This window comes from Astatotilapia calliptera, chromosome 6 (genome assembly GCF_900246225.1).
Source record: "Astatotilapia calliptera chromosome 6, fAstCal1.2, whole genome shotgun sequence".
In the NCBI taxonomy this organism is placed as follows: domain Eukaryota; kingdom Metazoa; phylum Chordata; class Actinopteri; order Cichliformes; family Cichlidae; genus Astatotilapia; species Astatotilapia calliptera.
This window is the reverse complement of record NC_039307.1, coordinates 11,913,473-11,937,323: the sequence shown is the minus strand read 5'-3', so window position 1 is coordinate 11,937,323 and position 23,851 is coordinate 11,913,473. Positions and strand designations below refer to the sequence as shown.

Sequence of the window (23,851 nt, the reverse complement as noted above, 5' to 3'; positions counted from 1 at the left end):
GCCCACGACTTGCAGGGTGACCTGGTATTCTACTTCAATTGGGACTGCACAGCATTTGGAACCCTTATTCATCTTTCCTCGATTGTGGCACATTTTGATTGGCTCTCTGTTTTAAAAGGAAACATGTCCCATGAAATACACCTCAAAAAGTGCCATAGCTGCAATTGAATTGAATTGAATTGAATTGAACTGAACTGAAACACAGAAATTAATTATTAGACAGAACTACAGCCAATATTGAGCAGACCACAGCTTTGTTATGCTTATAGAAGTGAACTGAAAACTGAATTCAACGTAAGAACACTGTGTTTATGAAAAACTACATAGTTTTTCATGTTTTCTACTTAAATTGGATTTATTCTTTGTTTCTTTGTGTTAATACAACCTGATGTCATGGCAAAGTGTGTAATAAACACGCTGGTCCACTGTGTGGATATCTGTTTAGCGTGAAATGGAGAAGCTGTAGTAGGTTGCGGTAAGTTGCAGTGAGTTTTAACACCACCAGCGGGCAATATTTTATTCCAAACCAACAAGAAAACAAACGTTTAAAGAGACGTTACTAACACATTTATCTGTAAATACATCTCAGCCACCTAGCTTAATTTTACCTGACGTAGAAGGAGCCTGAAATGTACTTCGTACCTTCTTTGGTCACTTGTGACTTGGTGGCTTTAAAGTTTTCTCCCCCTGCGACTTCTGCATGTGTGTCCATTTCACACTTAGGAGAGGCAAAGCGTGCCGTGATACTGTGTTTGTTAATAGCATACCCCACACAGACATACTCTTTACCCCACATATATCTACGATTTCGTCACCCCAGCTGCTTGATAGCTAAGGTGTGGAGTTAGAGAGGGGGCATAACATGCATAAAATGGTGTGGTACAGAATTGGGCCCTTTATTGTCTCATGCTCTATCCAGCATACAGCGTAAATCAGAAGTATTTCAAAGATTTACAACCACCAAATCGATTTGAAAATACTATGAATGTGTCATTTATTCTCATATTTTATTGGTAATGCAAATACATATTTTCTCGACAGTAAGAATACATTTTCTTTGGAGACTGCCACATGAGGAATATTCGAAACCACCAGCAGCTGCATCCCTGCAGCCATTCAACACCAGCCAGCATCAGACAGCCGCACGGCTGCCTTTGTCTGCTTCACTTTGCCTGATGCAAAGTCATCAATGACAGCATTGTAGTGCACCTGCCCACAGGCGTTTAGTGTATACTAGCAAGTATAATGACAAGTCCAGGAAGGCATCAAAGCCCGGCCTCTTATTTTAATTCTAGAGGCCTTTTCTTTGCGACTGATCGCCTCAAATCAAGTCACAGCTGAAATATGACGTCATTTGAGAAATCAATTTTAATGAGATATTGACTTTCCATCACACACACACACACACACACACACACACACACACACACACACACACACACACACACACACACACACACACACACACACTAAACAGCTTATATTTAAAAACTGTTTCTGTTTCTGAATAGAATCAAATCTAAAAATTGACAATGGTGGACAGTTATGCCTAAAGAAGAAAGAGCCCACGCTGGCTTCTCAATACCACTTTTATCTTTGGCTACTGCTCCAAACAAGACTGTTTACTTTTCCAAATATATCAAAACAGACAGCCATTTCCATGGAATATACTTATTGCCCCATCTTGTATTTAATTCACACATCATGACACACTGAAACATATTTGGTCCTGCAGGGGCACACACACACACACACACACACACACACACACACACACACACACACACACACACACACACACACACTGAGGAAGAGACAGAAGCCTGCAGGCATACACACACACACAAATACAATGGAAAAGGGAAGAGCGAGAGACAGATGGAGGAAGAAAAAAGAAAAGAGGTGAATGTGACAAGCCTGTAGGCACTGACACACATTCAGACAGACAAAAAGACACTAAGCCAATTAGATAGATAAAAAGCAGAATGAGAGACAGAGAGAAACAGTGAAAGAAATAGAATAAAGGGGAGAAGCAGCATACACAAAGAAGAAGCTTTAGTATATAATTAAGCTATGACTCATACTCTTTTGTCAAAACACTCACATGCATGTCCACGCACTCACACACAGGCTACATTTGTATGTCACTCCACTTCCAGATGTCACACCAGATGAAGGAGGCAGGCTGTTGGGGACTGAGATGGCAGATTGGCCAACCAACCCCATATTGACTTGATGCAACAGGATGTGACCCACTCAGCTGATCATCCAAAATCACTACCTGGCTCTGAGCGTGCACCCACTGGACTAAAAGCCCTACTTCAGCTTTGCACTTCTACCTCTCTCAGCATACCATCTTGTTTCATCTTCCCCCTTTCCTGTTTACAAAAATGTTCCCCTAAAAACAGCTTTGATCCTACTTTTTGCGCTCAGTTGGATATCAGGGTCATCTCAGTGTCAGTGTAGCCATTTTTCTTGTTAACAAAGTGAAAAGCATCTATTGACCATTGATCAAAATATCTGCTAAACTCCATCAAAATATCTGACAGGAGTGATGTAGAGTTCAGGTTTTATTCAAGATCCATCGTGAATTGAACAAAAACTCATTGCACAAATGTTAAACATGTTAATATACTGAGTGTGCTTGCCTCGTGTTGCTAATATCATCATGTCAGTGACATCATCAATGATATAATATTGGTTTGTGTAATCAGGCACAACAGGAAGAATGCACGTGAACAGTTCAACTCTTCAGATATTCACAGGAAAGGTTATCACTGAAATATTGAAAGATTTAAATGCAAATACAGAATTGTTTCATTTCTGTTAAAAAACTGTTTCCATGCAAAAAACTGTGCCGTGCAGTGTGAGCTTACTTGTTTGCTTTGTTGCACTTGGAGACTATACAACATTTTGTGTACACAGTTTGTATTTGCTACTTAATGAATGTTCTCACGATGGAGAAACAGATGACTGGACCTGCGTTCTTATGTGTATAGAGTCAGAAACATTTTTAATGCTGTACATTTGCATACAGGCACAGAAGACAAATGTGTGTAGAAGCACAGTGATGACGCAGGAAGGCGTCTGCATAAGTTGAAAGTGTGAGAGCAGTGTGAAACATTCGTGCATGTGCAGCTTTATGGGTCTGCTTTACATTCACACCGCAATTGGAAAAAAGAAGGAGAGGCATGGAGGAAACATCTGTTCATTATTAGCTTAGGTGATGTGCTGTGTTTTCCATTAAATTTCATCACTAATGGGCAGTGTTGGGGAGTAATATAAATCACCAACCACAACTCAGGACCAAATATGAGGGTTTGAATGTACTTTGACCAGTAACTATTACGAGAATATGGAAAGCATTACTGTAATAACTGTGATAACAGGTGCTCTATTGGACACAATATACGTCAATTTACTCTTATTCATCTTACTTAGTGCACCAGTTAGCTGGCAAAGTAATATAAAAAGACCTAAGAAAAAGAGAAGTGATTAGAAGTCACTCCTCCTCTTGTTTATCCAATATGAAGTGGTGGCGACTTCTTAGAAACCAGATCAAGTCTTGTCACAAAGCCTTCAGTAAGACGTGTGGTGATGAGACTGCTGTACACCCAGTGTGATTCACCCCTCCTCATTTCCTGTTGACCAGAGTCAGGGAGGCACAGAACGCCACATGCATCGAGGCGGAGAGAGAGCAGACCGCTGCAGATCAGAGGCAGACGAAGGAAATGAAAACGTGACTCCTTCACAGTTATGAATGCAGCCCCCCATCCCTCGAGGTGCTCTCATTAGTTGCAGCGTGTGATATAATAAAGTGTGAATGATGCCAAGTGCCAGGCATGCCAAATCTTACACTGTCACAGTCTCACATCTAATTGGACTAGCGACAGGATGTTGTTGTTGTTGTTTATGTTGTTGTTGAGGGAACCACGGTCACTCCGAGAAGCCTGGAGATGAAGAAAGACGAAACAACAAAGGGATGTCTGTGATGCTCTTTCACACAAATACAGACAAACAAAGGATCGTTTGTATGCGATTGTTCTGTAATGCACACGCGCTTTGTAAAACACCTACACAGTAGCTGTTGTACAGTATCTACACTCACACACAGATACAGTACAAAGTGCAAACACAACACACACCCACAAACTCGCAGCTCTGTAGTGAATAGAGACGCCTCACTGAATTTGTATTGCGCTCACAGTTTCCCTCCTCTACAGTAAGCGGTGGCGCGGGGGTGCTGCTGCTAGTGGCGTTGACGTAGCAATTATCGTTCTCGTGCTCCAGTATTACAGCCAATCCACGAGGATTAAGTGCACAGAAGAGGAAGAGTTAGTCATTATCCTCACATGAGCGTCATCTCTATCATCATAGCAGTCATTTGCTGTGAAGATATGTTAATAGAGGGGTTCGAGCTGCAATACAGCCGATAAAGGCAGACACCTTCACCTACAGGGACTGTGGGAGATGACAAAAGATGAAACATTTGAAAGTGGCTCCACAGCAGGTGAATTCCTGCAGTTTCCTCCTTCCTCTGTGTGAAGCAAAACACTGCCAGCATCAGCTCACTCAAGAAATCCACTGGGAAAAAATTAAAGATTATTCCAGTACATGTTTTTGCACTATGGTGTTTATTATTATTATTATTATTATTATTATTATTATTATTATTATTTTATAATTGTTCTTTTTTAGTCTCATTAAGTTACCTTCAGTGTTTTGTAGTGATGCCAAATACAGTTTTCATATTTTTTTTGTTATGTTTTGTTGTGTTTTCTAGTTTCCAGTTCTTGTTTTGCTCATTGTGATTTAGTTTTTCTTTAAATATTTTTATATATTTTGGGGGTATTTTCTGTTTCTTTTTACTTTTTGTTTTTGATCTGTTCTTGGGTAATTGTCATGGACAAAAATGAACATTTACAACAATTAAGAGTTAGGCCTAGCTTTTGGAATTTAAGTCAAAGTAAACTTTATTGTCATCTCTGGTATATACAGTACAGTATATAGAGAGATGAGACGACAAGGCTCCAGTTCCATTCAGTGCAAAAAACAACAATAAATATAAGAAGAGTAAGAAATAAATAGGTTGTCTCTTTGTTGCGACATCAAGTTAATGGAAGCACAGCCATAAATTAACATTTAAAACGTACAACTTTCTCTTTATTTTCCAATCATTTATTTATCCCCGATCTTGTTTTGGACACCTTTATTTCCTAATTCTTGCCATAAATTGAACAAGTTGTTGGAAACATTCCTCAGAGAGTTTGGTCACTATTAACATGTTGGCACTGGCAGTTTATAATTTGTCATTTCCACACCCATGAATAAAAAACATCTGCTGTTGCTGAAAGGGTAAACTGTGGTAACATGGGGTAGGCAGTGGCTGTGAAAGGATTGACATGATCAACATTAATACTGTCTGTGGTGACTATGGTGTTTAAATGATGCTCAGTTGGTACTAAGAAGCTCAAAGTGTGTCAAGAAAATGACCCCCACACCAATACACCACCATCAGGAACCTGAGCCTCTCATATGAGGGAGAATGGCTTCATGCTTTCAACTCTCCATTCTGTCTGCGAAGGTTTTCAGTCATACAGGTCATTGTAATCTAAGGAGCTCGGAAAGAAAAGCATCTGGAAGTTTCTTGAAGACGTCTTACCTCTAATCCGAGAAGCTTCTTCAGCTCTAAGAGCAACTGGTGGAGTGCCAGATTTTAAACCCTGGGATCTGGGACTCTCCACACCAGTTGCTCTTAGAACTGAAGAAGCTTCTTGGATTAGAGAGGTAAGACGTCTTCAAGAAACTTAGTGAAGTCCACATGCTTTTCTTTCCAAACTCCTTAGAACAAAATCTGTCACAGGGCAAGATATCTCAGATATCCATTAGACAGGTAACAGAATTTTGGGAAGCCCATACGAATCGTAGTCTAAGCTTGTAGTTGTTGGTTGACCGCTAAGAACAGCTTCAGCTCAAAGCAGACTGTCCATTTTGCACCGACCCCTGGCATCAACAAGGCATTTCACTTAGAGAACTGTAAACCCTACAGATGATTTTGTTTCTACATACGCAGGCTAGCCGGTCCAGCACCAACAACCACACCACTTTCAAAGTCATTTAAATCAGTGGACTGGTTTATGTCCGTCAATATTTTCACGGACCGGCCTTTAAGGTGTTGCGGATAAATACAACAAAATAGAACCAGTACCAAAAAAAGAAGATTTATTCATAACACACGGGAAAAGACCCAGGGAAATCAAGTTAATGATAAAGACGATTAAAAAAAAAATGCTAAAAAACGATAAAAACCCTGAAAACCATGAATTTCACACCCGAGCCTCAACTCTCACAGCCTGGTACCAAAAGACTTATTTTAATCTAATTTATCACTGATTTAATCATCTTTCCTCCTATTCTGACACTCGATTTTAACTTCAGCAGGCCCTCCTGTCCAGGCCTGCATGCCACTGAGCCGCTGGCATGTGACTGACCAGTTAGATATTTGAATTAATGAGCAGCTGAACAGGCGTATCTAGTGTAGTGTCCAGTGAGTGTATGTAAGGACCTAATGCACAACATGATGAAAACAAACACTGCTCATGAATCTTCCATCATAAAAACCTGCTCACTAGAATTTTTCACTTTCTTGGACTACATCACCAGAAGTTTTGTAACTCGCAAATAATTAGTCCAAATTAAATGAATATTCAAAGGATACTTAATACAGAAAAGCTGATGTAAAACACAGTGCACTTTATTTTACCCAGACTTGTTATTCGGAGAAAATCGCGCTCTCATGTTACATGACCTTTTTAATATGTCGCTGAACTGAACAATACTCTGAATCCACTTCTGCTTTGTTTGTACCCTCACTGCATTCATTCATTGCATTGAGATCATTACCCATTTATGCAGCTTTTCATTTCTACCAGTATACTTGTGCTGTTAACATTAAGCGACTGTATAAGTGCCTTCAACATTGCACTCTTAAAGTTACAGTAGCATTAGGCTGTTGTTTTATTTTTTGTGACATTTTTTAAGGTTATCAGTCACTCATGCTGCCTTTTTGTGATGTCCTATGTGGTAAATTAGGTTGGGAAGGGCCAGTTAGTCAGCTGAATTCAACTTATTATCATTACGCAATATTAAAGTAAAGTTGGACCACATTGAAATACAACCAGATCATTAGCGCTACCAAATCTAGTTTGGGCTGCATTTGATACTAGAAACATGGGCCGCACTTCATAATAATGTCACACTATTAAGCATTATTAGTAAGGTATCAGCAAGTGCTTAATTTATCACTTATACAACAATATACCTCCTTAGTATAACAAGAGATATATTATTATGATTATGATTATATTATGATTATAATTATTACAGTGATGTAGTGGCAGTGATAGATACATAGTGTAACAGTAACAGATGGATAAACATATCTACATTTATAAATGGCATACTAAGGAGGAATAGTGCTATATAAATGATGAATTAAGTACTTACTAATACCTTATTAATGCTTAATAGTGTGAAATTACTTAGTCCCACCAAAACATGCTTTGTAGCCATCATAGATTTTGCCATAATACTTACAGACTTATAATAAAAATCTCAGAGGTTATATTTGATAGCAAGCCACATCAGTACTTTGGTGACAACAGCTCACCACTCTGAAAATGCCTGTTTTATACTTGTATAGCATTACTCTTGCATTGAATCAGCCTGGAGTGTAGTGGTTCTGGGAGCCAGCTGCAAGAGAGATAGAGATATACAGAGAGAAAGGGAGATAGGCAGATGGAGACATGACTGGGTGCCTGGTGTGTTTTGTCATACATACCAACAATATTGGTGACTCATCAGCATCCTCTCTCCACGTCCTGTCGTCAGACATTGTCACATGCGTTTTGTTGCCCCAGGATATCTTTCGGATACACAAACAGAAACATTTCCAATCCTAACCTAACCTTTACCTTCACCTTAACCTAAACCTAACATTGTCCAGACCTTAAACCAGAGTCTTTATGTTGAAATGTCATCACTTATTTATTTATTTTCTATTGTGAAAAGAGTTCCCACAATGTGACTGCGTCTACAGATTCATGTCCGCATCCTATGAGTAATCTCACACACACACACACACACACACACACACACACACACACACACACACACACACACACACACGCACGCACGCACACACACACACACACAAATCCAGAAGCCTTCGGATGATGTGTTTCTGACGCTTTCCATGATGTGTTCCTGTCTCAGTGCTGACATATTTGCTGGTGTAATCAGACCTCCCCGCATTCACTCACTGCACCGCAAACAAAGCTGCATTCATAGAAATGATTTCATTAAAATCAAACCAGGTGCACTACCAGTGAATCAACCTCAGCAGAACCAGGTGTGAGGTAGCAGCAGAGTGATCACCACTGTGGAAATTTTTTTGTTTTTTTTAAGCAAGTTTAAGCTTTTTTAGGGTTTTAAAAGAAATCAACTTCTGTGGGGGATTTCAGGGATTTCAATCCCATGCATAGTCTGAAGTTTGTTATATTAATAATTTATTAACAGAAAATCCAAAAACAGTTTTACCATCTGAAATGTGAATCCTGTTCATTTATTTTTGTGAGGTTGTTCACTTGCAATTTTACAAATGCAACTTTAGCAAAAATGAAACAAAACACACAGCATGTGTATAATCTCAGCTCTTTCAGCAGAAAGTAGAAATTGGGTGATATGATGCACTGTTAGTTCTCCAAACTGGCTTTGTGGTTGCACAATTTTCCTGCCAAGCCCCAAAAGTCTGAGTCAACAACACTAGAGTGGATGATTATCATCTGAGACATCTCCAGGGCAGCTGCTCTCTGCCTGCCTTGCCCTTTAAGACTAAAAGACTTTTGCCCATTTGAGCTATCCCACTCCTACACAGTGAAACCACCACACACTCAGACACACCACACACACACTGATTGTTTTAATCCGTTCATCATCAGTCGCACAAAAAGAAGATGAAAGCACACAGACCAGGAGACTGGCTGTACCTTTTTATATTTTGTTTCTCGTGTTAAATTTTAAAAAAAGTTGCAAACATTTGTGAAAGAATGAATCGTTCCAAGAGCTCATTAAATTCAGACGTCAAGTTTGTGAAATGTTATCCCTCCTAGATTCTCAGCGATCAGCTGTCACAGTTTTGCAAAGTGGAAGTGTTTGTCAGGAAGTGGCAGACCATATGAAGTTACCATAAAAGTCACCAATGCTCTGCTGACTGAGTAACTGCAGAGCTATAAACCTCTTCTGGCATTAAGATCAGCACAAAAACTGTGCATTGGGAGCTTCATGGCAAGTGCCGAGCAGGTAGGTAGGTGTCCCAGTACTTTTGTCCATACTGTGCATTTACACCGAAACAGGGAGTGACTTTAGCATTCACATAAATTTTTTTTATGCAAGGCAAATATTTCCCACTTTTCTTTCACTTCTGTTTTTAATCTTCATTAAGCAGAAATCTCAAGGGGCTAAAAAACAGTCAGTTTGAAAGTGCCAGAAACTGCAGATCTTCAAATGTCCACTCAAAGTTGGCTCCGTCTCTATAGTCACTCATGTAAACATGCCCAATTCCATAGCAGAAAAAAACACATTTACATCCCAGTAGCAACAAAATAAAATAAAATAAAACAATAAATATATAAATACATATACTCAGAGATGAGGTGTTCTAGGGATGTCCAACTGGGAAGGATCCCCGGTGATGATATCTCAGACCATGGTGTCCCCATGGAGGTGGAGGAGGTGGCTGGGGAGAGGGAAGTCTGGGCTCCAGACCCAGACAAACAGCAGAAAACTGATCAAATAAAATAATACAAAATAAAACAATACCATCAATATAAAAAATTCCTTGTTTAGAAATGTAGTAGTGTATAAATAAGTCATTACTAAGGGTTTGCCTGCTTTTATTTACAGGTGAGTGATGACTGCTTACCTGGATCTCTTGACCATGTTTGTGATATCGATGCTTTCCAAAGCAAATAAAACCATAACTATGCTCCAGGTTTTTAATTAATTAATTAATTCCACAATTATTTGCTGATGCCAATTAACATATGAACATAGTATGTGTATGTGTGTTAGCAAGTTAAGTTAGCATCCTGGGCTCTCATTCAAATGTGGCCACATCAGGCTCCATTAAAAAAATGGTGAAGGCCATAATGCTAAAGGTGTTCACAAGCAGTGTTGGTCAAGTTACTTGAAAAAAGTAATCAGTAACTAATTACTGATTACTTCCCCCAAAAAGTAATCCCGTTACTTTACTGATTACTTATTTTCAAAAGTAATTAATTACTTAGTTACTTAGTTACTTTTTAAAACACGATTTACAACTTGAATAGGTGATAAAGTGATAGATCTTTCAGCCCAATTTTACTTTTTCTACATAACCCATCATACAAAATGTAATCAAATGGAAAAGTCTCTTTTAACTTTATGCATCAAGCAAAAATTTAATTATATGCAACATTCTCTGACTGGAAGAAATTTGTTTAATATTTAAACCTATTTTCTGCACATTCCAGCACATAAAATAAAATATTTTTTGTGTGTGTTTGCACTCAGTCTTTCAAATAGACGCAAGTAAAACACAGCAGAAAATAAATAACATCAAAGACTAGCGGTCCTGTTGCTCTATTTTCACCTGTAAAGCAGGAGTGGAGTAGGCGGAGGTTTACCCTGGTGCAGGTGTGCCGCAGCGGTCAGTGGAAGAATCCGCGAGTTTCTCTGTGAATTTCCCATTACCTCGTAGCGCACTCGTGCTTGCTTGGAAGTTTAGGGGTTTTTTTCGCTGTAAAAAGAAGTTTTTTTCCCACGCACGACGGACACTAATGTTTTTGTCACTTTTTATGGAATCAAACTCAAACTAAGGTCAGTACTTCCACGCTTTAAACGCTGCACGCTCACACTCTCTCCCGCACTCGATATATTCTCCATTGTTGATCTGCACACAGCTGTTGCCACGAACTTCGCACTTGCTTACGTCACTGTCATGAGACATTCTCGCAAAAAAACCACGGTTTTAGTAACGCAGTAACGCAGCGTTCCTACGGGAAAGTAACGGTAATCTAATTACCGTTTTTGCAATAGTAATCCCTTACTTTACTCGTTACTTGAATAAAGTAATCGGATTACAGTAACGCGTTACTGCCCATCTCTGTTCACAAGCCTACAAGTGACATGCCAGTAGCTAAGTCCATCTTTCATATACAGTGCATTATGAAGTACTCTGCTTTGTTTACCGGCTTGATGCCAGCATCATGTGACTGTTGTGTGGGCTAAACAGGTCCCTTGACAGTTAAGGGGAACTACAACTAGTCACGGTTATCTGTATTTTTTTAAACAGTTTTTGTAAAGTTCCCCAATGAAAAATTTCCCTTTTGGCAGATGTCTAAACTGTATTATATTATTTTAACTTGCCAAGGTGAGTAAATCCTGTTTTTTTTGTATCAGTGTTGCAGACAGCCACGGCAGCTTGATTGTGGGCAGACAAAAGGGCAAAACCTTGAAACTAAAGCACCCAAACTGAGCTCATGTATGATTAACACCGTAAGTTGCCAGCTATGCTGTCTTCTCCTCTTCTTCTTCTACTACTACTATTTCACCCCATTAGGGATTGCCAAATCTCACTGTATTCCCACATCCACAAGTCTTCTCTGTGGTCTTCCTTTTTTCCTGCTTCCTGGCAGCTCTATATTCAACATCGTTTGTCCAGTATATCCACTATCCCTCCTCTGCACATATCCAAAACATCTCCGCCTTTCCTCTTTAATTGTGCCTTCAAACCATTAAACTTGAACTGTCTCCCTGATGTACTAATTTTTAATCTTGTCCATTCTGGTCACTCCCAATGAAAATATTAGCATATTCAGCTCTGGAAGCTCCATCGACTTCCTGTCTTTTTGTCAGTGTCACCGTCTCTCAACCATGCATCACAGCAGGTCTCACTACTATCTTGTAAACCTTCCTTTTCACTCTTGCTGCTATCCTTCTCTCACAAATCACCCCTGATATTCATCTCCACACATTCCTGCCTGTAATCTCCTCTCTTGTGCATTGTCCGTTAGTTTGGATGTTTGATCCCAGGTATTTAAACTCATGTATGTTCACCTTTCCAACTATCTGCCTTTTTATTCCTTTCAAATGACTTTCATTCCTCTTCTCTCCAGACGATACCTCCACCTCTCCAGGCTCCCTTTCACTTACTCTCTACAGATCACAATGTTGCAAAAATCACAGTCCACAGAGACTTCATCAGTCAACCTGTCCATCACCATCACAAACAGGAAGTGACTCAGAGCAGATCCCTGATGTAATCCACTCCCACTTTGACCCCATCTATCACTCCAACCACACACCTCACTGCTCTTTCTTGGCATGAAGAAATACTGTTACTGTTACTCATCAGCCTTATCCCTCTGTAGCTTCTATAGCTCTGCACATCACCCTTATTCATGTAGCCATGCAACCTCATCAATATATTTATTAATCTTCAGGCACTGGCTAAGCTAACTTTAAACCTAACCCTAACCGAATGTATTCGTTGACATATACATATATACATACATACACATAAACGGAAGACTGACCTTCCCATTTAAGTGTTATGCAGCCGCCCCAACTTACTGCTGGGCTTCACTGTCACCAAATCATTTAGGGTGGATTAGGAGCAATGTAGCAATGAGAGGCGAGGAGACACAGTCAAGGATAAGTCAGGCAGGGAGTTTGGATCCCTGCAGTCTGCCTCCAAAAGCCGTCACCTCACCAGAGGCTCCAAACTGCGACATGTCACACCACATGACACAGAGACAAAGACGTGAAAGAGCAAGAGGAACAAATCATGAGGAACATATCGTGATGGAGGGAAAAGAACGAGGTGATTACAAAAGAAATATATAGTGAGGTGCAAAAAGAAGTTACACAATTGTAACGACAGCTTGACAAAAATACTCCCACCTAACCTTGAGTGTTCAACAAGGGCAGCCTGTCTGTGTGACATTGTGAAGGAGTCAGCGCAGTGTGTGTGTGCGTGTCACCCACATGTGTCAGTGGTAGTTAGCGATGTGGAATTGTGTGCCTGTGTGTGGGGCACAGCAGTGGAAATGACACATCACTCCATCAGCAAAGTGCTACTTTGCAACAATCACCATTAAAGAGATGATGCTCAGCAAAACAGAGACGGTAGAGGAGAGTTAAGAGGAGGACGGGGACCAGCAGACAAAGACTTTCCTACTGACCCACAACAGGAGGAGCTTTGTCATTGCTGTCCATCTACCACGCTGTGAGACACAAATAAAGGTACTGAGTGGCAGCTGTTGTACATATAATGCACAAGCCTCTGCTGCTCATTTACATTTCTCTGCATTAGTAGTCCAGACTAGACACAAGTCTTACAGAAAGAAACACTGACAAAGATGGCGGATAGCTGACGTGAATAGAAGCAACACTGCACTGAGGACAAATGCTCATAAGGCAAATACTGAACCAGGATCTTCTTTTAAAGCTGCACCTCGTGTCCACTCCACCAAATAATGTGTCCATTATGTTCCCTGTGATAATTGACATATTATCTATCTTTAATGCTTTTTTTTTTTTCATTTTCGTTGGCAGGTGTTGGTAGAAGAAAATAGCTTGTGTATGAAACTGCTCATAACATGATTTCTGGAAAGAGACGTTTCATTTTGTTTCTGTTTTTCAATTTTTATTTTTTGGGAGTTTTGAGCACCATAAGGCAGGTGTCATTTGGTTTCATTACATTTAAGATGTGAAGGTTCTCAGTCATCCAGGTCATCGTAGTCTACTAAGGAGTTTGGAAAGAAAAGCATCTGGACTTCTTTACATTTATTGAACTTAAAGAAGATGATGCAGACATTTCTTTGCCCAGCATCTTCAAAATTATGCAACTCCTGGGGTGTATGATTAGGATCTAACAAAAAAAGGGTTATGCAATTGCCACTTGCTTCACCTTATTACGCACAAGTTATCCTTTGGCACTGGCTGACTTACTGGCTACTGTAATCTGGTTGCAATGAGGGAAAAATTGAATTTTAGAGATCTACAAAGTCCCAGTTAGGAGGTCAGATTGATGGTAGCTTATATTGCTATTTAGACACTGTAGGTTTGCATCTTGTGATAACCTTTTTGTTTTGTGAAGTTTTTTTTCTTCCACTTTTCATTTCTTTAGTTTTCCTTGAATCCATTCATACCTTTGCTTCTTCCCTGCTTTAGATTAGGCAAAAGCAGGACATGGTTAGGCTCAGGAGAAGACACCACGAAACTAACCACACACACTGAAAAAATCACAAGTCAGGAGTGAGTCCCATCTCACTAATGTTACAGTCAGGTGCATTAAAAGCTGCCTTTTGTTTAAATGAGGCAGTTCTGTCACTCACACAAAGCAGCAATAATTGCATTGAGAGCGAGAACAGGCTGGCAATGCACACCAAAAACAATAATAATAGACAAACAGCGCAACAGAGAGACAGAGAGATAATATGAATATTTAATTCTGGAACAAAGTGTGCACATCATATCATAAAACAGATTTATATTTCAACAGTTCTTAACATGAACACACTTTTGCTTTGTTCCACAGGAAACTGAACAAATCAGTTTTGGACTTCTACTTTGTGATGCAGCGAGTGATTGGTGCATATTTACATTTCTGCATTGCCTTCTGTTTTTTACAGCACAGCAGGTTTGAAAGTGCTGACAGGAAAATTCCCCGAAACGTCCTTTCCATCCACTTTTTTTCCTCTAAACTGCTCTATGAAAACGAAGACAGCAACCAGAAATAAAACACCGTCTCGCACATCTGAAAGCATGCGAGGCATCTTCTGCTTCCTGTGCTGAAATTCAAGCGAAGGCCATTCTCAATTAAAATTTCAGCAGACACAAAGAGCCATAGAAGCATTCACATACAAGTCTGGCTGGTAATAAAAGAGACTTTATGGCAGAAAGTGATGCATGATCATTTCTTCTGTGTTATTAAATCGATGACTGATCTGATTATGTCCACCAGCCACGATCCCACTTTAACGAGGTTTTCACTGGTGAGACGGAAGCAGCTGTCACTTCTCGTTTTGATTTCTGTTGGCAAGGCCCGATGGTTTCTGAAGTACCTGCTGAATTGCTAAAAAAAAGAAGAAGAAGAAGCTTCAGTGTAGTGTTTCTCATGTTTGGCTGTTAGTGAGACAGAATCAGGTTAGAGGTAACAAAGCCCTTCTGGGGTTTGCAATAAAAGAGAATTCCCATTTGCAGTTTCTTCACTGAAGGTGCAAATAAACCTTAAATGGAAGTAAATTTCCTTCAAGAAGAAACTGCCTTACAGACAGTTCACATCTTCTCAGACATTTCCATCTGTTAAGCATAAAGTTTATTTATCTTTAAGTCTCTGAGTTATTTAGTTGCTCCACCCCTGCTCTGAAACTTTTTTTTTCACATTTATTACCTCTACTCCATGAGGCTATGTGATCCGTTTGGTTTGTCTGGTTGTTAGCAAACAAAAAAGTTCATAAGTTATGGGTTTTCATCGTTTTCTTTACCAGAGCTAGCAATTAGCCTAGCTTCCAAGCAGACGAGTGATTCTTTTTTAAGAGCTGATCCAGATCTGTGTTGACATGTGGCATTTTAAAAAATTGCAGGAGATAAACGGTGCTGAAAATTTAGCTTGGTTCACAGGATTCACAGCCTTTCTTGACTCCTGTTCAGCCACGGTTCAGAAATCTATCCACTCTCCCTCTCAGTGTGTCAAAGCTTCTTTTCATCCCACAGATTCATCTACCTGATCAACAAACTCTTAGCGAGATTCTCCGTGACACCTTTTGAAGATTTCATTTGTCTGGCTGACTCACAGGTCACAACGCACAAATTTTCCATTCAGGCTTTTCACAGTACTTTGGCTGAGGACCGAAAAGACTGGACTACGTGAGCTGAGGGAAGGACCTACGTGCCTGCTGGGTCTCCTAATCCTGATGGCATGAATAAACCCACAGCAGAGACACAGAGAGAGCGAGAGAGAAAGGGGCTTGTCGTGATTGGGTGCCCTGAAGCCTGGTCGGGGCATGACGTCGACCTGCCTCGAAACCAGTCCTTCTCCCTGCAACTACAATTTCCCTCGCTGTCTGTCAAACGGATGTCACAGACACTGCTGCACACACACACACATCTGTCTCCTTATTATAGCGCACCTCAGGTCTTGACTGCATGCCTCAGAGATATGATGCATAATTTGTTTTGCTATCAGCCCCCTGCTGCCTCATCCATCAGCTGTGAAAGACATTTGTGGGGAATTGCGTTCCTCCTCTGATAAGGCTGCTGTGATGTCAGAAGCCCAAGCGCTGTGGGGATGATGACTCATGCTCATCACCGGAGGAACCCCTCTGCAACCCCACCCCCAACATATCTCCACACACTCAGCCCCGATGGCCTTCTTGCTTTTACCTCCTCATAATCCCCCATGGACTCCCACTGGTGCTCTCTCAGTGCAGTAATTGGTGGCCTGGGTTTGCTTCTCAGCAATGGAAGAGGGGGTGGGGGGGTGAAGAACAACTACAATATGGAGATGAGGTCCAGAGTATGAGTCATGAGGGGAGTGAAAGTAGAGCAGAGCCCCTCCTTTGATATTCCTCACTACAACCCTTCTCTCTTATGTCTTGCCACAAAATTTAAGGACCTCTGGTGTTATGGGAGTAAGATGTGACCTTGACTGAAGTGCAAGCCACTTGGAAATAAAATCACGGCTTCCAAAAGTCACACTTTTATTTATTTTTTTAATTCACAAGCGTATGGTTCACACGTTAGACAAACTGGCGTTAATGGCTGAAAATAAGATTCCAGCATCTGTCTCTGGGATATTTGCTTCATTTCGACAGACTCTTTAAACTCAGTTTCAGCTCCAGAACGACAGAAAACTGTCGGCACCAGCGGTTCTTTTACGTGGTGACTCAGGTATAATCAGTCTCTGGCCAATCATCCAGCGCTACTACGTCAGATGATGAAATCCGTTAAATCTGATGCACCATCTAGATTCAAGTGCAGCACATAATGACTAAGTCGTGATATCCTTCATCACTGCTGAACCCTCATCTTAGTGGAAAGTCAGCTTTTTGATATTCGTTCAATGGCGGGCTGAGAACTACTGAGTTCTAATTCTTGATTCACAAGTTTTTATGTCTTTTTAAGTAAAGTTTAGGTTTTTGATTGTCAGCTTAGAGGACTGAACTGTTTTTAAAAGTGTTTTTTACAAGCAGCCACTAAACATAAAAAATATGACTGTTAATAGGACCGTGTTATCGTTCGCAAAGGTATCACTTTGCTTTTGATAAACAAAAATTATTGTGAAAATTGTGTAGGATGAAATTGTTTCAGTTTTATTATGAAGTAGACTGATTTTCTGGTTTTCTGAGGAAGAAGTTCAATTCAGAAATGCTCTAATCTGTGATTTTTACTGCAGATCAGACCGGAAAACACAACACACTGCCCTATCATACACAGTAAAAGAACATCTTTGTAGCCCTCGGCTCACGTAGTGGCTCAAAGTGTTTATTTGTGAAATATCTAATACTTGAGTGCAGCCCAGTGGTTCAAAAGAGGAAAATCGACGTGTTGATTCAGTACTATAGGCTCACTGCAGACTCTCTCTGGGTCCTGTTTTTAGTTTAGATTCAAAAGAAAGTTAAACTCTAAAGCCTGAAATGCTGAATTTGTAAGAAGTATGAACGTTGCCTTTAGATACACAAGGACTAAATGACATTACTGTTATAGGTAGGTCAAGGTCAAAGTCAAATGTATTTATATAGCACATTTCCAGACAGACCATGCTGCACAAAGTGCTTAACAATAAGAAAATAAATGCCATTGAAACAGAAACAATGTATATAAAAAAAAGTACAACAATAAAAGTAAAAGGACAATAAGAGCACAAGAGACAATAGTTAAGTAAAGGTGACCTTTAACCTTAGTGGATGGTGTTTAAGAAGCTGGGAAAGTTAAGAACATTTATACCAGAAGACTTGCAAAAGCCTCACTAATATTCTAATAACGATAGCTAATGACTTAGTAGCTAAAGGTTATTAAAAATTTGCTATTTTATTAACCTAAAAGCAAGGGTAAATGCACGGCGGTGCAAAAAAAGAACCAAGGTTTCTTTCATTGAAGTCACAGGCAGGAAATCAAACAGAGAGCAGCAGAGGCAGATTCAGGCCATACCAGGGTCCAGAGAAATAACAAAAGCCAGAAAGTAGCGTAACAGGATATAAAATAGTTCTTTCTTTGATACACTTATTTGTTAAAAGAAGGGACAATGCACATTTATTAACACACATATTAAATCCACTCTGCAACCACAGGTTACAGTGCTGCAATTTCACCCCTTCCATGTTTTTGCTTATTTTCAAGCCTCTTGTGCCACCAGGTGGTTGGTGCTATGCTAGACTTCACTGAATTCAAAATTGCTGTTTTTTCCATGCTTCTATTTGACCATAATATAATAAACAACATCTGGGTCTTCTTTCTTCTGATTGGCTGCCCCTCACAAACACAGAGTTTAAACAGCATCATAAATATCCAAGATTAGAAAATAGTGCCTAAAGAGTCTGTATAGCCCAAGATTATGTCTCACTGTGATCTCTAGGCTGACTTCATTTATCACTGTAACCTCTGTAATGCGTACATGAGATAAATGCTTAGATTTAGAGAATTGTGGGGGGGGGGGTTTGTTTGTTTTTTTACCTGATTTGCCCATAGTGTCTGTCGGGCATTATCATCCTATTTTTCTTTAATATGTTGTAAACATTTAAAGCAAAACACCCTGAATGAAAGCTGAAAGTCTTCACTTCAGTCACATCTTGACTGTGTGGTTTCAAATCCACTGTGTACGCACGTCTAATTATTTAAAAAAGAAAAGAAGTTTAAATGTAAAAAAGTCTTAGTTAGTAGATAATACTGTTCATTGGATGTTGGATGTTTTTAGTGTACGTGCTGATATGTAATGTCATATAAATATGTAGCACTGGCGTTGTCTCACAAAATTATATATTCAATCGGTGCGTGTAATGAAAGGATCAGAAAGCTGAACTTGAAATTTTATTTATTTTTGAGCTTTTATCCTCTAGGTGGCAGCATTTTGCACAGTATGAAACTGATAAGAGCTCCCTATTAGATACCACACTGACAACAAAATGGCTTTATCATAATGTTCCAGATTAGTTCAAAAGGAGGACAGAAAGGACGTTCTGTCTTTCAAAAGATGGGCAGAAACACGAGTCTTCTCTTTTTTTGCAATTTCATTCTTGTGACACACGCTGTGCCCGATAACTGTGAGATTTACTGCGATGCAAGACCAGCTGAAAGGCATTATATGCATTATATTTTCAACATGCATTCACAAAAGCCATTTAAAAAAATGAGAGTAAACCTGCAAGCGAAGAGTTTGTATTTTACTACTTTGTCAAATACATATAAAGACAAGCTTGTCCTTTCATCATCAACAGTTTCCAGGTTGTTGTTTGACTTTAAAATATCTTTTATAGTTTATAACAGTCATCGCTGCCGATGGGAGTAAACGCTGATGTGGAGTTCTAATCAAAACCCAGATTATCTGTAGCTACAGAGACTTTCTCATGAGAACATCTTCTTATCACACTTACACAGTGCTTTTGTACATCTTGGGAAGTCGTGCTTCGGAATAGTTTCTTACAGGCTCTGATCTCCTAAGAATAATAATACATGCAGCAGATGTTAGTGCAGTGTGTTACAGATGGGGGGCATAATCTATTTCTCCCTGCCAGAGTCCTGTGAAACCATGGACATCGTGTCACAGATTTATAACACATGTACGCTGCTGGCTCTACAGTTTAGAAAAACACGGCCCCTAAAAGAGATGCTGAGCAGCATCACTGAACTGGATCACTTTCTGACAGTTATTGTTAAAAATCACTTTGCATGATGAGAGTTCATATTAATATTGTCGCACATTTCAAGACATCCAGTTTGACGTGGTTTATAAAAGGCTTTATGAAGGATGTATATAAACAGAAGCAGTCAAGTTACAAATTAGACTATTTATCAAGGAAAATAATCAACCTGAAGGTCGGAAATTTCAGGTGGGGGGGTGGGGGGGGGGAGGCCTTTGATTTTGATTTGGATGATTATGAGACAACATAATCTAGTTCGGCTTAACAGAAGTACTCAGGGTTCAGCTGGTCTCAAAGCAGATGAATGAGCTGTGTCAGTTTCGGCTTGTGACTCATTAAACTGTAGACTAATCTTCTTGCAACCTTTTCCCAAAGGATTCCTGTTTGCCTGTCAGCTATAAACAGTTCGAGCCGAGTTATCATTGCTTCTTATGATGTTTGATTAATATTTAAATTAATGGAAGAGAGATAAAAATGAGAGAAATCTAAAAGAAATGCTTTTTAGTAGAAGACCTTTTCGTTTTTATGAGCTGCTACAATTATCTTCTGACTCCTGTGATTCATCGAGCCACCCAATAAAGGGCTTCAGACATTTATGTTCTTAGTCACATCTAAGAGACACTCTTTCATTATGAAAATGACACATCACTTGTGGAAAAAAAAACTGCTGCTTTGTCGAGATTTGTGCACATGTGGTAAATGGGAATCATGTGATTAACAGGTGACTTGTATTTAACTTGGCGTAAGCCATTTGCTTTACAATACATTCAGCAGTGACACACTTCACAGTATTAAAAGCTCGGTTCAGTCCTTCAGGTTTGAAAATCTTGGTGTTTTTATTTTAAGTATTGCATCATCAACTTACACAGCTAGAATCGTCATCAGAGTGCATGTTTTACAAAGGATGGCCACAGGTTCAGAACAACAGGAGGGCTCCCTACTGCACTTGGGACTGCTTGTTTGGTTGGGCTAACTTGACTTCGTGGACCCGTTTGCTCAAATCAACCCCCTGAGAGAGACTGACACCAGAGTGGAGTGGGGTTTTACAAAGGACACTGCAACTTCCACTTCACGGGGCTGGTGCACTTCTGGCCAAGCTGTCCCCTAACCACCACTGAAACCTTAAACACAGGTAAAAATACAACTTTGTGATGAGGATATGCTAATGAATTTTGCAGCATGGCCAGAAATGTTTTGTCAGACCTCTCAATCAGCTGATCCAGGACTATTCTGCACTGGACTGAACATCTTTTGTTTTTGCATCGTACGCTGGAGAGCTTGTCTTTTTTTAAAAATGACAAACAGCCTTCAGAAGTGTGATATTTACTGAGTATCAAAGTGGCAAACAGCCCACTGACATCTGTGCAGACTAGTCATGGACTAGGTGCCTTTCTAAAGCTCAGCTTTAGTAAGAACACAGAGATCACACACATACATACACCCATGCACACACACATAGTAGACTCACATGAGTGAGGACAGACCTGGCCTCAGTAAAACCAGTTCTTTTAGTGTTGTTTTTGTTTTTAACCCGTCCTGGAATCATCTCGCATCTCAGCATTTTACAACGTGGGACAAAATGACACACATTTTGTGATAAACACTCAGTTTGTCCCATCATAGTAAAACACAACATTGTGTACTGTGTGAGCAGGTTAAAACACTGCAAAGAACTGATCGAGGTCTGAACAAGAAGAGAAATTCATTTGTCGCAGAACACTGAGACCTTTGTCGTGTCAGCAGTGCAGTTTCATAAAACCAACATAAGAAGAAAGCAGAAACAAAGATCAGATAAAGGTAATAACTTAAAACGGGGCAGAATAAATGTAAACTGTCCTCCACAGAGAGAGAGAAAGAGATAAAGAGAGAGGACACTGAGGTGTTCTGAGGTGGTTTTGGCTTTTTTTTTTTTTAAATATCTGAGCACCAAAAGTGGTGACTTTCTGATTTAGTGCCAAGTCCAACAACCTCAACAGAGCTCCGCAAAGAGCGTACATGTCGAACTCTACACCGTAACGATGTCCATCAGAGAAACCGAAGGTTTTGTTCTTTTGTGTTTTTATTTCTTTAAATCCTCAGTCGGAGGAGTTGTAAATGTAAGACACATTTTGTCAACTAAAACAAGTCTAATAGAGACTACAATCCTCCTAATAGAGGAAAGCGGAGTTTTAGACCCCTTTTATTTCATAGCAGCCGGCTCAATATTTGCCAGTAAAGTCTTGGCTATGGGTGAGTCTTGTGCAGAATTAGCTCCCCTCAGCACAGACCCAGAAACAAAGTCGAGAGCATTTCACCTTGCGACAGCAGAATGGGTATAAAGGTTCAGCCTGTGCTCCTGTTTCAGGTCTGTGATGCTCCTCACAGGCCTGGTGTGTGGCTGGGGAGTCAGCCCCGAACAAGGCTGGTGACTCTAAACAGGCGAGGCTCAGCACTAGGAGCAGCTTACGGGCCAATTACATTTCAAGTGTCCATTGAATAAAACAGCAAAAAAATGAAAACAAAAAAATGGCTACATTTTCTTAACCACTCTCCCACCCACCCGGCAAAAAATAGAAAGAAAAAAAAACAAACCTTAACAATAATCCATAAAATATACATTTTTTTAAAATAAGGAGTGAGGAATAAACATCAAAGAGAAGAGTAAAATAAGACAGAAACAAAATAAGTTAACCTTCTCCCCATTGTGTGTTCTTTGAGGGATTGCAGAATAAATATTCATCATATTCTTAGTTTTTTTTCTCTCACACACAAAATAATGGTTGGCAGCGCAACACGACAGTGGTAAAGAAAAACAAAGCGAACTGCAGCCGAAGTGCAATTCTTAATGCCGGTGGAGTAGGGATGGAGTACATTGACATCATACAACCCGTTTTCTTTTTCCAACACTTCAGACTTTCCCTCCACAGATCACCTGACCACCATTGGAATGCCATATAATATATTTTTTTTCTTTTTACTTAAACCGCCATTCACAAACAAGAGAATAAAAACTGTCTAATTGATTAAAAAAACAAACAAAAAACAAAAACAAAAAGAAAACAGTGAGAAACAAAGTCTGCATTTTCCAACAAATGCCATTTTAGATCACTGTTTACAACTGGATGGAAAGTCGTTCTACTGTTTCTATCGAGGATACCGTTCCTTTTACCTCCTCGGGGCGGGGAGCGGGGACAGAGAGGGTAGCGTTTGAACGTTTCCATCAGCAAATTTTATCGGAGGATAAAAATTGTTCTAAACTTTCAATTTAAAAATGCACAATAAACACAGGTCAAACAGCAACAGAGGCAATAGTTCTATCTGTAAGCACTACTTTTTTTGAACTCATTTTTAAAGTTTTATTTATTAAGCTATCTGTATGTACAAAAAAAAAAAAAAAAAATGTGGACGGTCACATGAGTCTTGAGGGAGAAAAAAAACAAACAAAAAACGGGAAGGAGTTCAAACTGACGAAACAAAAAACTGCACGAGTTATTGCTTGTTACTGCTGGAGAGAAGTTGGACATCTGTTCCAAAGCTTGTAGTTTGGATTTTTTTCCCTTGTTGCTGTTGTTTTTGTGTGTGTGTGTTTCTTCCTTCTTGGTTTGTGCCATTTCTATGGACAGCTCTAAAGTAGATAAGTGCAGGATAGCTTGTAGTAGCTGCTTGTCGAGGGGAAAGAAACCAAAACAAAACACACGCACACGCACACGCACACGCACACGCACACACACACACACACACACAAAGTTACAATTTCCACTCTTTGAAAATGCACTGAGCACCCACATCCGACAGGAATGTTTTCTTATTTTTTTCCCTCCGTTTTTGTGGCTTGTTTTCCTCCGTGTGTGGTCGGAAACAATCACGACAGATGCGCTTTGTTCGCTTTAAAAGCTTAGTGGTGGATCTGA

At 39.8% G+C, this 23,851-nt stretch overlaps 1 long non-coding RNA gene across 1 annotated transcript; it reads right to left on the bottom strand.

The window, feature by feature from the left end:
- Positions 1-14,534: 14,534 nt before the first annotated feature.
- LOC113023247 (uncharacterized) lies at positions 14,535-16,659 on the bottom strand. Its single transcript, XR_003272527.1, has 2 exons — positions 15,830-16,659; positions 14,535-15,178 (listed from the first exon to the last, which is right to left on the bottom strand). It is a non-coding gene; the product is annotated as an uncharacterized LOC113023247 (long non-coding RNA).
- Between the last annotated feature and the right edge of the window lie 7,192 nt (positions 16,660-23,851).